The sequence below is a fragment of the Squalius cephalus genome (genome assembly GCF_949319135.1).
Source record: "Squalius cephalus genome assembly, chromosome: 15".
NCBI lineage: Eukaryota > Metazoa > Chordata > Actinopteri > Cypriniformes > Leuciscidae > Squalius > Squalius cephalus.
Genome location: NC_137136.1, coordinates 36567929 through 36586121, shown reverse-complemented (window position 1 = coordinate 36586121; position 18193 = coordinate 36567929). Strand labels below are relative to the sequence as shown.

General features: G+C 38.1%; 1 protein-coding gene across 3 annotated transcripts in view; it reads left to right on the top strand.

The window, feature by feature from the left end:
- LOC307172572 (protein NLRC3-like) overlaps positions 1-18193 on the top strand; it is a 170745-nt gene that overhangs the window by 17357 nt on the left and 135195 nt on the right. The window lies entirely within an intron of this gene.

Below are 18193 nucleotides of genomic sequence, written 5' to 3'. Positions count from 1 at the left end.
CATAATTTGCGGGTGTTTATCAAACCGTGGCTGTGTCCTAGTAAGGCTGCATATCTCGACTGCCACGTCATCAAGCGCCTCTGAAGGCCGTCTCAGTTTGTTCAGTTTGACTCAGTTTGCCGTCTCAAGGATGTTTTGAAGACAGACTTCATTTTGTGTCTTTAATTCAGCTCATTTTGAAGGATGCATCAAGTAGATCCTTCGTGTTCTTCAATCTCCCACAATCCTTTGCACACATTCTAATTCATGTAAAAGAACTGATGGAAAACGAGTCGGCACTGAGTTTATCTGAGTTCATTATGAAATGTAAGACACAGATAATGTATTCGGAGATGAGGGCATACATGTTATCTTTTGTTTCTGTGTAAATGAATCACTGAACACTAAACTGACAATATTTGCTTATTTGATCTGTCTCAGCTGCTGCCTGAACCCAAACAAACAGATGAACTAGAAGAACTAACTAGCACTATGAGCACCATTCTCTCTAGAACATTGGATATTGTTGCACCCATTAAATTAAAAAAGGTCAGAGAGAAAATTAAAGCACCATGGTACAACAATACTACGCGTGTTCTAAAGAGAGAAAACCGTAATTTAGAGCGTAAATGGAAACACACTAATTTAGAGGTCTTTACAATCGCGTGGAAAGACAGTATGTCACGTTATAAAAAGGCCCTAAAAGCGGCCAGGGCTGAGCACCTCCGCAAACTAATAGAAAACAACCAAAATAATCCAAGGTTTTTATCTAACACCGTGGCTAGACTAACAAATAAACAAGCGTCACCTGAACAAAATATCCCGTTACAGTTTAGTAGTAATGATTTCATGAACTTCTTCACTGAGAAAATAGAAAGCATCAGAACCACAATTGTAAACGTTCGATCTTCAATCGCGCCTTATAACTCAGCCTCAATTATCACCCCGCAAGAACGATTACAGTTCTTTACATCTATAGAACAAAAAGAGCTAAATAAACTTATCACTTCATCTAAAACAACAACATGTTTATTAGATCCTATACCAACTAAACTACTGAAAGAAGTGTTACCTATAGTGGAAGAGCCTCTTCTCAATATTATTAACTCATCTTTATCTTTAGGTCATGTTCCAAGAACATTTAAATTGGCAGTTATAAAACCACTCAATAAGAAACCACAATTAGACCCAAATAACCTAGCAAATTATAGACCCATTTCAAATTATAGACCATTTTCAAATTATAGACCCAATCCATTTATGTCTAAAATATTAGAAAAAGCTGTGTCCGCTCAACTGGGCTCTTTCTTGCAAGAAAATTACATCTATGAAAAGTTTCAGTCTGGTTTCAGGCCACACCATAGCACTGAAACTGCGCTTGTTAAAATCACAAATGATTTACTTTTAGCTTCTGACCAAGGCTTTATCTCAATATTAGTTTTACTTGATCTTAGTGCTGCGTTCGATACTATAGATCACACAATACTCTTAGATCGACTACAAAATTATACTGGTGTTCAAGGACAAGCATTAACCCTCTGGGGTCTAAGGTGTTTTTGGGGCCCTTGGGATGTTTTGATATGCCCTGACATTTGTGCTTTTTTCAGTTATTTATAAACATGATAATGGCAAAGGTGTAAATTCACTCTATATAGCACAAACAGGGCTACCATAATATGCGAGCAACATGTATGTAGATGTTTGTATTTTTAAGAGAATAATGTTTATGCATGGTTATTGAAAAAAATAAAAATGAAAGTTGCTGAAATAAGACCACAAAACTCATACTAAATATGTGTCCACAAGACTTTTGACTAATGGATGTTGTCGCTTCGAGATCTGGCTTCAAAATTATGTGAAAATAGTCTTTATCGTTCACATAAAAAAATACATTGATTTAAATTGTATAAGACAGGTTTTGCTTGGAAAGCCAATATGCGAGGGGGGCGTGAACGAGGAGTGGTTTACACCTGAGAATACAATGTCCCACCCATTATGCGTAATGACTCTGCATAATGAGCCATTCATTCAGGTGTGACACTGACTGAGCCAAGAATGAATGCAAGGACAAAAGATATATTTAGAAGAAGACTTATATTGACCATTTAAGATTTTGCTTACATCTATCTTGTAAATACGTTTTGCTATTTTATTAAAAAGGTTACAATTACAACAATAAATATAGCTGCAAGCAGCAATACGGGGCCAAGCCCTGCAAGGCAGAGCAAGCAACAGCCGCTGTAGCGCAATGCGGAGCCAGAAGAGCAAAACATCAGAAATTTAATGTACATCAAGCACAGTAAGCACATCAATTACAGCAGCACAGCTAGCATTTAAGCACCAACAGCAGTGCAGAGCCGGAAGGAATTTAAATTATTATTTTATACACAATTTCAAAGTCGCCCCACACTGGTCTCGAACCCACGACCACAATGGTTCGGGATTCATGACGCATGGTTGAACCACTTGCGCCACCCAGAGGACATGTTTTACAAAGCTGCAGAGGAGAGGCTTCAGTGTGTGAATGAGCACACAAAATCATGTTAACGAGATTAGCATGCTAAGCTAACTTAATGCTAATATAGCTTATGATGTGGTACATCCAATCCTGGCAAAATAGATATCCTCAGATTCGACATGACGCAAGGAATCGATAGACACCAATTTTATGATTTTGTGTCAAACTGTTCACAAGTTACAGCCTCTGAACCAATTATGGGTTGACCTCATTAAGTTTGCGACATCATAACTTTTTTTTTCCAGTATAGCAAAAAAATCGGGGACAGTACTTTTATGCGGCTCAGTCCGAAGATCATTTGAGTACATGTTTGGACAAAATTAGACCAATTTTGAAGGAGGAGTAGCGAAAAAACTGTTTTACATTCACTCCAATATGGCGGCCAGTCACATTGTTGATAAATAACATATGAGATATCGTTGAAATCGGCATAAGCCAAGGAATATATTGACATAAAGAAATCAAATTTCAAGCAATGTTAGCAAAAGTTATAAGCATTTTTTCAAAAAACAATGATATCTCTGGAACACTAGGTGGCGCTGTGATCAAATTTCTCAGGTACCTTCGGGCCATGCTAATGATGATCCATACCAAATTTGGTGAAGAAATTTCAAATAGTTTAAAAGATATTGCAAATTATGACATCATTCAAAATGGCGGACACGTGGTACATCCCATCATGGCAAAATCGATATCCACGGATTTGTCATGACCCAAGGAATCGATAGACACCAAGTTTATAATTTTCTGACAAACTGTTCATAAGTTATTGGCCAAAATATGCATTTTCCATATCTCATGACCCGTAGGTGGCGCTGTTCCCAACTTTGGCATGGAACCTCAGATCATGCTTCCGATGAAGTGTACCAATTTTCGTTTCGATTGATCAAAGTTTGGCCGAGCTATAGCTTCTGAACCAATTTTGGGTCGACCTCGTTAAGTTTGCGACATCATAACTTTTTTTTTTCCAATATAGCAAAAAAATCGGGGACAGTACTTTTATGCGGCTCAGTCCGAAGATCATTTGAGTACATGTTTGGACAAAATTAGACCAATTTTGAAGGAGGAGTAGCAAAAAAACTGCATACTGTACTTTTCAAAATGGCCACTACTGTAATGGGCGGAGTCTTAATGTAAGATATTGGTTCTAATCAGCATGATGAGATGAATCAGGTGTACTAAGTTTCATTTTTCTAGATCAAAGGGTTCAAAAGTTATAACCATTTCAATGTTGAATTTTTGAACTGCTGGTGGCGCTATAGAGTTGGACCTAGAGACTCAAAAATTGCTACAATTACTTTTCATTACCATCACTACAAGTGTGCCAAATTTCATCATTTTCCTATGTATGGTTCATAGGGCTGCCATAGACTTCAAGAGGAGGAAGAAGAATAATAATAATAATAATAATAAATATAGCTGCAAGCAGCAATACGGGGCCAAGCCCTGCAAGGCAGAGCAAGCAACAGCCGCTGTAGCGCAATGCGGAGCCAGAAGAGCAAAACATCAGAAATTTAATGTACATCAAGCACAGTAAGCACATCAATTACAGCAGCACAGCTAGCATTTAAGCACCAACAGCAGTGCAGAGCCGGAAGGAATTTAAATTATTATTTTATACACAATTTCAAAGTCGCCCCACACTGGTCTCGAACCCACGACCACAATGGTTCGGGATTCATGACGCATGGTTGAACCACTTGCGCCACCCAGAGGACATGTTTTACAAAGCTGCAGAGGAGAGGCTTCAGTGTGTGAATGAGCACACAAAATCATGTTAACGAGATTAGCATGCTAAGCTAACTTAATGCTAATATAGCTTATGATGTGGTACATCCAATGCTGGCAAAATAGATATCCTCAGATTCGACATGACGCAAGGAATCGATAGACACCAATTTTATGATTTTGTGACAAACTGTTCACAAGTTACAGCCTCTGAACCAATTATGGGTTGACCTCATTAAGTTTGCGACATCATAACTTTTTTTTTCCAGTATAGCAAAAAAATCGGGGACAGTACTTTTATGCGGCTCAGTCCGAAGATCATTTGAGTACATGTTTGGACAAAATTAGACCAATTTTGAAGGAGGAGTAGCGAAAAAACTGTTTTACATTCACTCCAATATGGCGGCCAGTCACATTGTTGATAAATAACATATGAGATATCGTTGAAATCGGCATAAGCCAAGGAATATATTGACATAAAGAAATCAAATTTCAAGCAATGTTAGCAAAAGTTATAAGCGTTTTTTCAAAAAACAATGATATCTCTGGAACACTAGGTGGCGCTGTGATCAAATTTCTCAGGTACCTTCGGGCCATGCTAATGATGATCCATACCAAATTTGGTGAAGAAATTTCAAATAGTTTAAAAGATATTGCAAATTATGACATCATTCAAAATGGCGGACACGTGGTACATCCCATCATGGCAAAATCGATATCCACGGATTTGTCATGACCCAAGGAATCGATAGACACCAAGTTTATAATTTTCTGACAAACTGTTCATAAGTTATTGGCCAAAATATGCATTTTCCATATCTCATGACCCGTAGGTGGCGCTGTTCCCAACTTTGGCATGGAACCTCAGATCATGCTTCCGATGAAGTGTACCAATTTTCGTTTCGATTGATCAAAGTTTGGCCGAGCTATAGCTTCTGAACCAATTTTGGGTCGACCTCGTTAAGTTTGCGACATCATAACTTTTTTTTTTCCAATATAGCAAAAAAATCGGGGACAGTACTTTTATGCGGCTCAGTCCGAAGATCATTTGAGTACATGTTTGGACAAAATTAGACCAATTTTGAAGGAGGAGTAGCAAAAAAACTGCATACTGTACTTTTCAAAATGGCCACTACTGTAATGGGCGGAGTCTTGATGTAAGATATTGGTTCTGATCAGCATGATGAGATAAATCAGGTGTACTAAGTTTCATTTTTCTAGATCAAAGGGTTCAAAAGTTATAACCATTTCAATGTTGGATTTTTGAACTGCTGGTGGCGCTATAGAGTTGGTCCTAGAGACTCAAAAATTGCTACAATTACTTTTCATTACCATCACTACAAGTGTGCCAAATTTCATCATTTTCCTATGTATGGTTCATAGGGCTGCCATAGACTTCAAGAGGAGGAAGAAGAATAATAATAATAATAAATATAGCTGCAAGCAGCAATACGGGGCCAAGCCCTGCAAGGCAGAGCAAGCAACAGCCGCTGTAGCGCAATGCGGAGCCAGAAGAGCAAAACATCAGAAATTTAATGTACATCAAGCACAGTAAGCACATCAATTACAGCAGCACAGCTAGCATTTAAGCACCAACAGCAGTGCAGAGCCGGAAGGAATTTAAATTATTATTTTATACACAATTTCAAAGTCGCCCCACACTGGTCTCGAACCCACGACCACAATGGTTCGGGATTCATGACGCATGGTTGAACCACTTGCGCCACCCAGAGGACATGTTTTACAAAGCTGCAGAGGAGAGGCTTCAGTGTGTGAATGAGCACACAAAATCATGTTAACGAGATTAGCATGCTAAGCTAACTTAATGCTAATATAGCTTATGATGTGGTACATCCAATGCTGGCAAAATAGATATCCTCAGATTCGACATGACGCAAGGAATCGATAGACACCAATTTTATGATTTTGTGACAAACTGTTCACAAGTTACAGCCTCTGAACCAATTATGGGTTGACCTCATTAAGTTTGCGACATCATAACTTTTTTTTTCCAGTATAGCAAAAAAATCGGGGACAGTACTTTTATGCGGCTCAGTCCGAAGATCATTTGAGTACATGTTTGGACAAAATTAGACCAATTTTGAAGGAGGAGTAGCGAAAAAACTGTTTTACATTCACTCCAATATGGCGGCCAGTCACATTGTTGATAAATAACATATGAGATATCGTTGAAATCGGCATAAGCCAAGGAATATATTGACATAAAGAAATCAAATTTCAAGCAATGTTAGCAAAAGTTATAAGCGTTTTTTCAAAAAACAATGATATCTCTGGAACACTAGGTGGCGCTGTGATCAAATTTCTCAGGTACCTTCGGGCCATGCTAATGATGATCCATACCAAATTTGGTGAAGAAATTTCAAATAGTTTAAAAGATATTGCAAATTATGACATCATTCAAAATGGCGGACACGTGGTACATCCCATCATGGCAAAATCGATATCCACGGATTTGTCATGACCCAAGGAATCGATAGACACCAAGTTTATAATTTTCTGACAAACTGTTCATAAGTTATTGGCCAAAATATGCATTTTCCATATCTCATGACCCGTAGGTGGCGCTGTTCCCAACTTTGGCATGGAACCTCAGATCATGCTTCCGATGAAGTGTACCAATTTTCGTTTCGATTGATCAAAGTTTGGCCGAGCTATAGCTTCTGAACCAATTTTGGGTCGACCTCGTTAAGTTTGCGACATCATAACTTTTTTTTTTCCAATATAGCAAAAAAATCGGGGACAGTACTTTTATGCGGCTCAGTCCGAAGATCATTTGAGTACATGTTTGGACAAAATTAGACCAATTTTGAAGGAGGAGTAGCAAAAAAACTGCATACTGTACTTTTCAAAATGGCCACTACTGTAATGGGCGGAGTCTTGATGTAAGATATTGGTTCTGATCAGCATGATGAGATAAATCAGGTGTACTAAGTTTCATTTTTCTAGATCAAAGGGTTCAAAAGTTATAACCATTTCAATGTTGGATTTTTGAACTGCTGGTGGCGCTATAGAGTTGGTCCTAGAGACTCAAAAATTGCTACAATTACTTTTCATTACCATCACTACAAGTGTGCCAAATTTCATCATTTTCCTATGTATGGTTCATAGGGCTGCCATAGACTTCAAGAGGAGGAAGAAGAATAATAATAATAATAATAAATATAGCTGCAAGCAGCAATACGGGGCCAAGCCCTGCAAGGCAGAGCAAGCAACAGCCGCTGTAGCGCAATGCGGAGCCAGAAGAGCAAAACATCAGAAATTTAATGTACATCAAGCACAGTAAGCACATCAATTACAGCAGCACAGCTAGCATTTAAGCACCAACAGCAGTGCAGAGCCGGAAGGAATTTAAATTATTATTTTATACACAATTTCAAAGTCGCCCCACACTGGTCTCGAACCCACGACCACAATGGTTCGGGATTCATGACGCATGGTTGAACCACTTGCGCCACCCAGAGGACATGTTTTACAAAGCTGCAGAGGAGAGGCTTCAGTGTGTGAATGAGCACACAAAATCATGTTAACGAGATTAGCATGCTAAGCTAACTTAATGCTAATATAGCTTATGATGTGGTACATCCAATCCTGGCAAAATAGATATCCTCAGATTCGACATGACGCAAGGAATCGATAGACACCAATTTTATGATTTTGTGACAAACTGTTCACAAGTTACAGCCTCTGAACCAATTATGGGTTGACCTCATTAAGTTTGCGACATCATAACTTTTTTTTTCCAGTATAGCAAAAAAACCGGGGACAGTACTTTTATGCGGCTCAGTCCGAAGATCATTTGAGTACATGTTTGGACAAAATTAGACCAATTTTGAAGGAGGAGTAGCGAAAAAACTGTTTTACATTCACTCCAATATGGCGGCCAGTCACATTGTTGATAAATAACATATGAGATATCGTTGAAATCGGCATAAGCCAAGGAATATATTGACATAAAGAAATCAAATTTCAAGCAATGTTAGCAAAAGTTATAAGCGTTTTTTCAAAAAACAATGATATCTCTGGAACACTAGGTGGCGCTGTGATCAAATTTCTCAGGTACCTTCGGGCCATGCTAATGATGATCCATACCAAATTTGGTGAAGAAATTTCAAATAGTTTAAAAGATATTGCAAATTATGACATCATTCAAAATGGCGGACACGTGGTACATCCCATCATGGCAAAATCGATATCCACGGATTTGTCATGACCCAAGGAATCGATAGACACCAAGTTTATAATTTTCTGACAAACTGTTCATAAGTTATTGGCCAAAATATGCATTTTCCATATCTCATGACCCGTAGGTGGCGCTGTTCCCAACTTTGGCATGGAACCTCAGATCATGCTTCCGATGAAGTGTACCAATTTTCGTTTCGATTGATCAAAGTTTGGCCGAGCTATAGCTTCTGAACCAATTTTGGGTCGACCTCGTTAAGTTTGCGACATCATAACTTTTTTTTTTCCAATATAGCAAAAAAATCGGGGACAGTACTTTTATGCGGCTCAGTCCGAAGATCATTTGAGTACATGTTTGGACAAAATTAGACCAATTTTGAAGGAGGAGTAGCAAAAAAACTGCATACTGTACTTTTCAAAATGGCCACTACTGTAATGGGCGGAGTCTTAATGTAAGGTATTGGTTGTGATCAGCATGATGAGTGGAATCAGGTGTACTAAGTTTCATGTCTCTAGATCAAAGGGTTCAAAAGTTATAACCATTTCATTGTTGAATATTTGAACTGGTGGTGGCGCTATGGAGTTGGTGCTAGAGACTCAAAAATTGCTACAATTACTTTTCATTAGCATCACTACAAGTTTGTGAAATTTCATCATTTTCCTATGTACGGTTCATAGGGCTGCCATAGACTTCCATTGGCGGAAGAAGAAGAAAATTGTTATTCTGACAATAACAATTGCTAATATAGCTGCAAGCAGCAATACGGGGCCAAGCCCTGCAAGGCAGAGCAAGCAACAGCCGCTGTAGCGCAATGCGGAGCCAGAAGAGCAAAACATCAGAAATTTAATGTACATCAAGCACAGTAAGCACATCAATTACAGCAGCACAGCTAGCATTTAAGCACCAACAGCAGTGCAGAGCCGGAAGGAATTTAAATTATTATTTTATACACAATTTCAAAGTCGCCCCACACTGGTCTCGAACCCACGACCACAATGGTTCGGGATTCATGACGCATGGTTGAACCACTTGCGCCACCCAGAGGACATGTTTTACAAAGCTGCAGAGGAGAGGCTTCAGTGTGTGAATGAGCACACAAAATCATGTTAACGAGATTAGCATGCTAAGCTAACTTAATGCTAATATAGCTTATGATGTGGTACATCCAATGCTGGCAAAATAGATATCCTCAGATTCGACATGACGCAAGGAATCGATAGACACCAATTTTATGATTTTGTGACAAACTTCACAAGTTACAGCCTCTGAACCAATTATGGGTTGACCTCATTAAGTTTGCGACATCATAACTTTTTTTTTCCAGTATAGCAAAAAAATCGGGGACAGTACTTTTATGCGGCTCAGTCCGAAGATCATTTGAGTACATGTTTGGACAAAATTAGACCAATTTTGAAGGAGGAGTAGCGAAAAAACTGTTTTACATTCACTCCAATATGGCGGCCAGTCACATTGTTGATAAATAACATATGAGATATCGTTGAAATCGGCATAAGCCAAGGAATATATTGACATAAAGAAATCAAATTTCAAGCAATGTTAGCAAAAGTTATAAGCGTTTTTTCAAAAAACAATGATATCTCTGGAACACTAGGTGGCGCTGTGATCAAATTTCTCAGGTACCTTCGGGCCATGCTAATGATGATCCATACCAAATTTGGTGAAGAAATTTCAAATAGTTTAAAAGATATTGCAAATTATGACATCATTCAAAATGGCGGACACGTGGTACATCCCATCATGGCAAAATCGATATCCACGGATTTGTCATGACCCAAGGAATCGATAGACACCAAGTTTATAATTTTCTGACAAACTGTTCATAAGTTATTGGCCAAAATATGCATTTTCCATATCTCATGACCCGTAGGTGGCGCTGTTCCCAACTTTGGCATGGAACCTCAGATCATGCTTCCGATGAAGTGTACCAATTTTCGTTTCGATTGATCAAAGTTTGGCCGAGCTATAGCTTCTGAACCAATTTTGGGTCGACCTCGTTAAGTTTGCGACATCATAACTTTTTTTTTTCCAATATAGCAAAAAAATCGGGGACAGTACTTTTATGCGGCTCAGTCCGAAGATCATTTGAGTACATGTTTGGACAAAATTAGACCAATTTTGAAGGAGGAGTAGCAAAAAAACTGCATACTGTACTTTTCAAAATGGCCACTACTGTAATGGGCGGAGTCTTGATGTAAGATATTGGTTCTGATCAGCATGATGAGATAAATCAGGTGTACTAAGTTTCATTTTTCTAGATCAAAGGGTTCAAAAGTTATAACCATTTCAATGTTGGATTTTTGAACTGCTGGTGGCGCTATAGAGTTGGTCCTAGAGACTCAAAAATTGCTACAATTACTTTTCATTACCATCACTACAAGTGTGCCAAATTTCATCATTTTCCTATGTATGGTTCATAGGGCTGCCATAGACTTCAAGAGGAGGAAGAAGAATAATAATAATAATAATAATAAGAAAACTAACAGATACAATAGGTGCCATAGCCCCTTCGGGGCTTGGCCCCTAATAAGAAAACTAACAGATACAATAGGTGCCATAGCCCCTTCGGGGCTTGGCCCCTAATAATAATAAGAAAACTAACAGATACAATAGGTGCCATAGCCCCTTCGGGGCTTGGCCCCTAATAAGAAAACTAACAGATACAATAGGTGCCATAGCCCCTTCGGGGCTTGGCCCCTAATTACAATTTCAACAATATTTCAAGTGTACTCTTTCTTTGTAAAAAAATGATTATAGGCCTACATTTTATCATATGTATTCATTAGTTTGAATATAGCCAACATTGGAACAGCTAACATCTTAGTTGATGACTTTATTTTTGACAAAAATAGTATATATATATATATATATATATATATATATATATATATATATATATATATATATATATATATATATATATATATATATATAACATATGAGCAGAAATTGCTAAACAAAAGCTTATTTGATGTGGCAGTATATTCTACAGTAAAAACTGTACCCAAATCTAGTCAACAAAATGTTGTCTTTCATATTTCGCCTGACTGTAACGTTGTTTTTATGAAATATTAGGGCATATAAATGTTAATTTGCAGTTTAATATGTTGCTTATACAAATAGCCTACATTTTATTTCAACATATTTCAGTCGATTTTTACTCATCTCAGTATAGTCAAGTCAAGTATATTTGTATAGCTCTTTTCACAATACAGATTGTATCAAAGCAGCTTCACAGTATTAAATTAAAATAATACAACAAGGTTTGTTTCTAGTGGAATTTATTGATTGATAAAATTAAATTAAATATCCCCAAAATATCCCAACTGAGCAAGCCAAAGGCAACAGTGGCAAGGAACCGAAAAACTCCATCAGGTGACCTAATGGAGAAAAAAAAAAAAAAAACCTTGGGAGAACCCAGGCTCAGTCGGGGGCCAGTTCTCCTCTGGCGTTTATGAACTAGAGACCGGAATTAACTGTAAGATTAAAAATATTATACGAATGCCTGGCTGAAGAGATGCATCTTTAATCTAGTTTTAAGCAACGAACAGTATCAGGAAGGCTATTCCAGAGTTTTGGAGCTAAATATGAAAATGCTCTCCCTCCTTTGGTGGATCTGGATATCCTAGGTATGACCAAAAGCCTCAAATTTAGTGATCTTAAAGAGCGCGATGGATTATAGGGCGATAGAAGATCCGTTAAATAGACTGGAGCTAAGCCATTTAGGGCTTTATAAGTCAGTAGCAATACCTTGTAGTTAATACGGGACTTTATAGGTAACCAATGTAGTGATGTTAAAATCGGTGTTATATGATCATATTTTCTTGATCTAGTAAGAACTCTAGCGGCTGCATTTTGGACTTACTAGCTTGTTTATTGAGGATGCAGGACAACCAGCTAATAAAGCATTACAGTAATCTAGTCTTGAGGTCATGAACGCATGAACTAACTTTTCTGCATCAGAAACTGATAGCATATTACGTAGCTTAGCAATGTTTCTAAGGTGGAAAAAGGCTGTTTTTGTAACATATAAAATATGATTTTCAAAAGACAGGTTGCAATCTAGTATAACACCCAGGTCTTTTACTGTAGAGGATAAAGTAACAGGACATCCTACTATGTTAAAGTTGTATTGTGAGAGGTTTTGTGGGTGGTTTTTTGAACCGATAAGTAGTGCCTCTGTCTTGTCTGGATTTAATAAAAGAAAATTGCGCATCATCCAGTCTTTTATATCTTTAACACTAGAACTGCCATGGCGGTCATTTTGACCGTTTTGAATTTTATATCTGCAATAACTCTAAAAATCCTGCTGGTACCTGACTTTTCCTAAAAGTGTCTGTATTTTCATTTAAAATGCTTTTCATATAAATTACACGTAATGCAAAAAAACAAATTAACATATTTACCTATTTCGGCCATAGACGGTCATATTGACCGCACTGAATTTCGTGGTATTATTATACATACCAATATACACAACAATAAAATGTGGTAAAAAATACACAAAACATATTCCACAACAAATCATTTAAATGTAATGATATTCAGAACAGAAAAATAACAAATAAATAAACAATAAACAAGCCAAAATGAAATCGGCTACTTTCAAGCGAAAGTGAAAGTAAGCGGCGTTGGGCTCACATAACGGCTCACGTAACTCTCTAATTAGAATCAAAATGTTTCAACATTTGCGATATATTTGGATGGTAAACTATTCTTTATTATAGGCTTTGTACTTCACTCGTGTTCCAAAATCGACAGAAAAAATTATCACCTTCACATGCGCAAAATGGTACGAATTGTAGCCTACTACTGACTATATAAACAGAGCAGTGGAATTTTTATATGTTAGGTTGACTATGCTATTTTATTATTATATTTTATTATGGCTGTAATGAACAGGCTGCGATGTCAAGATTGCAATGGAATATGGTGTGTGTGTGTGTGTGTGTGTGTGTGTGTGTGTCGTCGGCGGGCGCGGGCGCGATCGAACAGTGTAAACATGAAAACAGGCTACTCCGTCATTTTGTTCAGGACATCTTATTATTATTTATAGATGTATAATTAAACTTGTTTAAATGTACAGTTTGGTGTTGTTTTGTTTTTAAAAGATATCCTAATACAATAAATGCATTAATCTCTCAAATGGGTATTTATCATTAAAGATATAGAGTTTGGAATCTAGCGGTCAAAATGACCGCTTGCGGCAGTTCTAGTAGTAATGGAATTCTGGCACTTCTAGTGTTAACACACTCTGTCATTTTCGATAATTTAGCGTTTTCATCCGGCCGTGATGAAATATATATTTGAGTGTCATCAGCATAACAATGGAAACTAATTCCATGTTTCCTTATAATATTTCCAAGTGGCAGCATATATTGAGAATAATAGAGGGCCTAACACAGATCTTTGTGGCACTCCATAGTTTGCTTGAGTTATGATCGATTTTTCTCCATTTAAATAGACAAAATGGTAGCGGTCAGATAAGTATGATCTGAACCAGCTTAATGCTTGTCCTTGAACACCAGTATAATTTTGTAGTCGATCTAAGAGTATTGTGTGATCTATAGTATCGAACGCAGCACTAAGATCAAGTAAAACTAATATTGAGATACAGCCTTGGTCAGAAGCTAAAAGTAAATCATTTGTGATTTTAACAAGCGCAGTTTCAGTGCTATGGTGTGGCCTGAAACCAGACTAAAACTTTTCATAGATGTCATTTTCTTGCAAGAAAGAGCCCAGTTGAGCGGACACAACTTTTTCTAATATTTTAGACATAAATGGAAGATTTGAAATGGGTCTATAATTTGCTAGGTTATTTGGGTCTAATTGTGGTTTCTTAATGAGTGGTTTTATAACTGCCAATTTAAATGTTCTTGGAACATGACCTAAAGATAAAGATGAGTTAATAATATAGAGGAGAGGCTCTTCCACTATAGGTAATACTTTTCAGTAGTTTAGTTGGTATAGGATCTAATAAACATGTTGTTGTTTTAGATGAAGTGATAAGTTTATTTAGCTCTTTTTGTTCTATAGATGTAAAGCACTGTAATCGTTCTTGCGGGGTGATAATTGAGGCTGAGTTATAAGGCGCGATTGAAGATCGAACATTTACAATTGTGGTTCTGATGCTTTCTATTTTCTCAGTAAAGAAATTCATGAAATCATTACTACTAAACTGTAACGGGATATTTTGTTCAGGTGACTCTTGTCTATTTGTTAGTCTAGCCACAGTGTTAAATAAAAACCTTGGATTATTTTGGTTTGTTTTCTATTAGTTTGCGGAGGTGCTCAGCCCTGGCCGCTTTTAGGGCCTTTTTATAACGTGACAGTTTTTCCACGCGATTCTAAAGACCTCTAAATTAGTGTGTTTCCATTTACGCTCTAAATTATGGGTTTCTCTCTTTAGAACATGCGTAGTATTGTTGTACCATGGTGCTTTAATTTTCTCTCTGACCTTTTTAATTTAATGGGTGCAACAATATTCAATGTTCTAGAGAGAATGGTGCTCATAGTGCTAGTTAGTTCTTCTAGTTCATCTGTTTGTTTGGGTTCAGGCAGCAGCTGAGACAGATCAAATAAGCAATTTGAGAAATTATCTATGGTGGATGGAAGGATTGTTCTGCCTGGTCGATAACGTGGCGCAGCATGACATATTACAGCAGTACGTAATATGCAAGTTACCATGTAATGGTCAGTAACATCATCACTTTGTGGAATGATATCTATATCGGTTGGATCGGTTCCATATGATATAATTAAATCGAGTGTATGATTAAGACGATGAGTGGGACCAGTGAAGTTTTGCTTGACCCCAAAGGAGTTTAATAAATCTGTAAACGCAGCCCCTAACGCATCATTTGAATTATCTACGTGTATGTTAAAATCTCCAACAATTAATGCTTTATCGACGTTGACCAATAGATCTGAGAGAAAATCTGCAAACTCTTTTAAGAAATCAGCGTAAGGCCCTGGTGGTCTATATACGGTAGCCAAAGCTAGAGATTATAGGGATTTTTTTCTTATATCTGAAAGCGTAACATTTAATACAAGTACTTCAAACGAATTAAACTTGTCACCTATTTTCTGGGTAACATTAAGAATATCTCTATAGATGCAACACCACCGCCACGACCAATCAGACGGGGCTCATGCTTATAACAGTACCCTGATGGAGTAGACTCATTAAGACCAAAATAATCATTTGGTTTAAGCCAGGTTTCAGTAAGGCAAAGTACATCGATGCTATTATCTGTGACTATTTCATTTACAATAACTGCCTTAGGTGTGAGTGATCTAATGTTTAGAAGACCTAGCTTTAGAAATTGTTTTTGTTCACTAATAGCGAGATATTCTGTTTTAATAACAATTAGATTTTTCCTAGATCCTGCAGTAAATGTATTATTTGATCGCACTAAACGAGGAATAGACACAGTTTCTATGCAATGTTCTACACTAGTATTTATATCAATTAAGTTGGTGCAGGAGAGACTGTAATTTGGACTTTTGGTTACTAGTCAAACGGTATTTAACATCTTGGAGATGTTATCAGACAGAAGTTATCTGCTCCGATTCTACTTGGGTGTAAGCCATCAGCACGGAAGAGCCTAGGATGTTCCCAAAACAGATTCCAATTATTTACAAAGAGCAGTTTCTGCTCATTACACCATGACATTAACCATTCATTTAGCGCGAATAATCTACTGAACTTTTCATGCCCTTGTCGGTACGTGGGAAGCGGTCCAGACACAATGATGTTTTTTTCAGGCGATGTGCTGCGTACCGTCTCGATCAGGCTCCTGAAGTCTTTCTTCAGAACCTTCGTCTGCCGCAGCCTGATATCGTTTACTCCCGCATGCAACACGATGGCTCCGACACGCACGTCACCGTTCAAGATCTCGGGTACCCGCGCAGCGATATCGAAAACACGAGCACCAGGAAAGCAGTGACTACGCACCTTACTTTTGCCTAACGTAGCGTGGACATGCCGGACGATGGAATCGCCGATGATCACAGCATCGCGTTCCGTTTTGCGAAGAGGGGAGAAGCGGTTCTGGGTGGAGATCTCGAAAACCGGGAAGGGCGGATAGATTCGTGCTCTGGTCCTGGCCCGCGTCTTCCGCTGCGGAACCACCCAGGCTTCGTGGTGGCGTGTCGGAGCCGGAGTGAATGAAGCCATGGCTGATCGTGACCTGGGCGCTCGGGACCAATGCTGAGAAACGTACGGAGTAGACGAGGTCAGGGTGAGCGGATTACTAATGTTACTCACTGATTTGTGTGCATCGGCGCGTGATGTTTCAAGAGCTAAACGCCGGTCTCTCATCGACGCATCGGCACGTAATGTTTCAAGAGCTAAACACCGGTCTCGCAGCACGGCTTGTTTCTCTAAAAGGTCGTGGATCTGCTTCTCTACAGCTTCTAGCTCAGACTGCACCGCGTGCAGCTCGAATGTGTCCTCACCTGCACCAAAAGGTAGACAACATATATCTGATATATTCGCCATTTTAACAGATGGACAGTACGTTAGAGACTAGATTGCAACCTGTCTTTTGAAAATCATATTTCATATGTTACAAAAACAGCCTTTTTCCACCTTAGAAACATTGCTAAGCTACGTAATATGCTATCATTTTCTGATGCAGAAAAGTTAGTTCATGCGTTCATGACCTCAAGACTAGATTACTGTAATGCTTTATTAGCTAGTTGTCCTGCATCCTTAATAAACAAGCTACAGTTAGTCCAAAATGCAGCCGCTAGAGTTCTTACTAGATCAAGAAAATATGATCATATAACACCGATTTTAACATCACTACATTGGTTACCTATAAAGTCCCGTATTAACTACAAGGTATTGCTACTGACTTATAAAGCCCTAAACGGCTTAGCTCCAGTCTATTTAACGGATCTTCTATCGCCCTATAATCCATCGCGCTCTTTAAGATCACTAAATTCGAGGCTTTTGGTCATACCTAGCATATCCAGATCCACCAAAGGAGGGAGAGCATTTTCACATTTAGCTCCAAAACTCTGGAATAGCCTTCCTGATACTGTTCGTTGCTCAGACTCGCTCTCCCAGTTTAAAACTAGATTAAAGATGCATCTCTTCAGCCAGGCATTCGTATAATATTTTTAATCTTACAGTTAATTCCGGTCTCTAGTTCATAAACGCCGGAGGAGAACTGGCCCCCGACTGAGCCTGGGTTCTCCCAAGGTTTTTTTTTCTCCATTAGGTCACCTGATGGAGTTTCAGGTCACCATTAGGTCACTTGATAGAGTTTTTCGGTTCCTGGCCACTGTTGCTTTGGCTTGCACAGTTGGGGATATTTTGGGGATATTTAATTTAATTTTATCAATCAATAAATTCCACTAGAAACAAACCTTGTTGTATTATTTTAATTTAATACTGTGAAGCTGCTTTGATACAATCTGTATTGTGAAAAGCGCTATACAAATATACTTGACTTGACAATAATGTAAGACACTGGGAGACACAGACGGCTGTCATTCACTGTATTGCATTAATAAAAAAGCCAGTTAATATAAAGACATTTAATAGGAAGTATTTTTCCTAAATGAAGTTTTAATAGTATTTTTGTGGCGTGACCGTGGGGCGGGAACATGTGTGACGTAGCCATGCACACTTACTAGAGCGTCTCATTCTAGTGTTTAATGCTGAGGACTCGAGTCTACAAGCCTCAGAAGGACCCGTGTAACTTCATTTACAGTTGAGTGTGCCTTTCAAAGTAAAC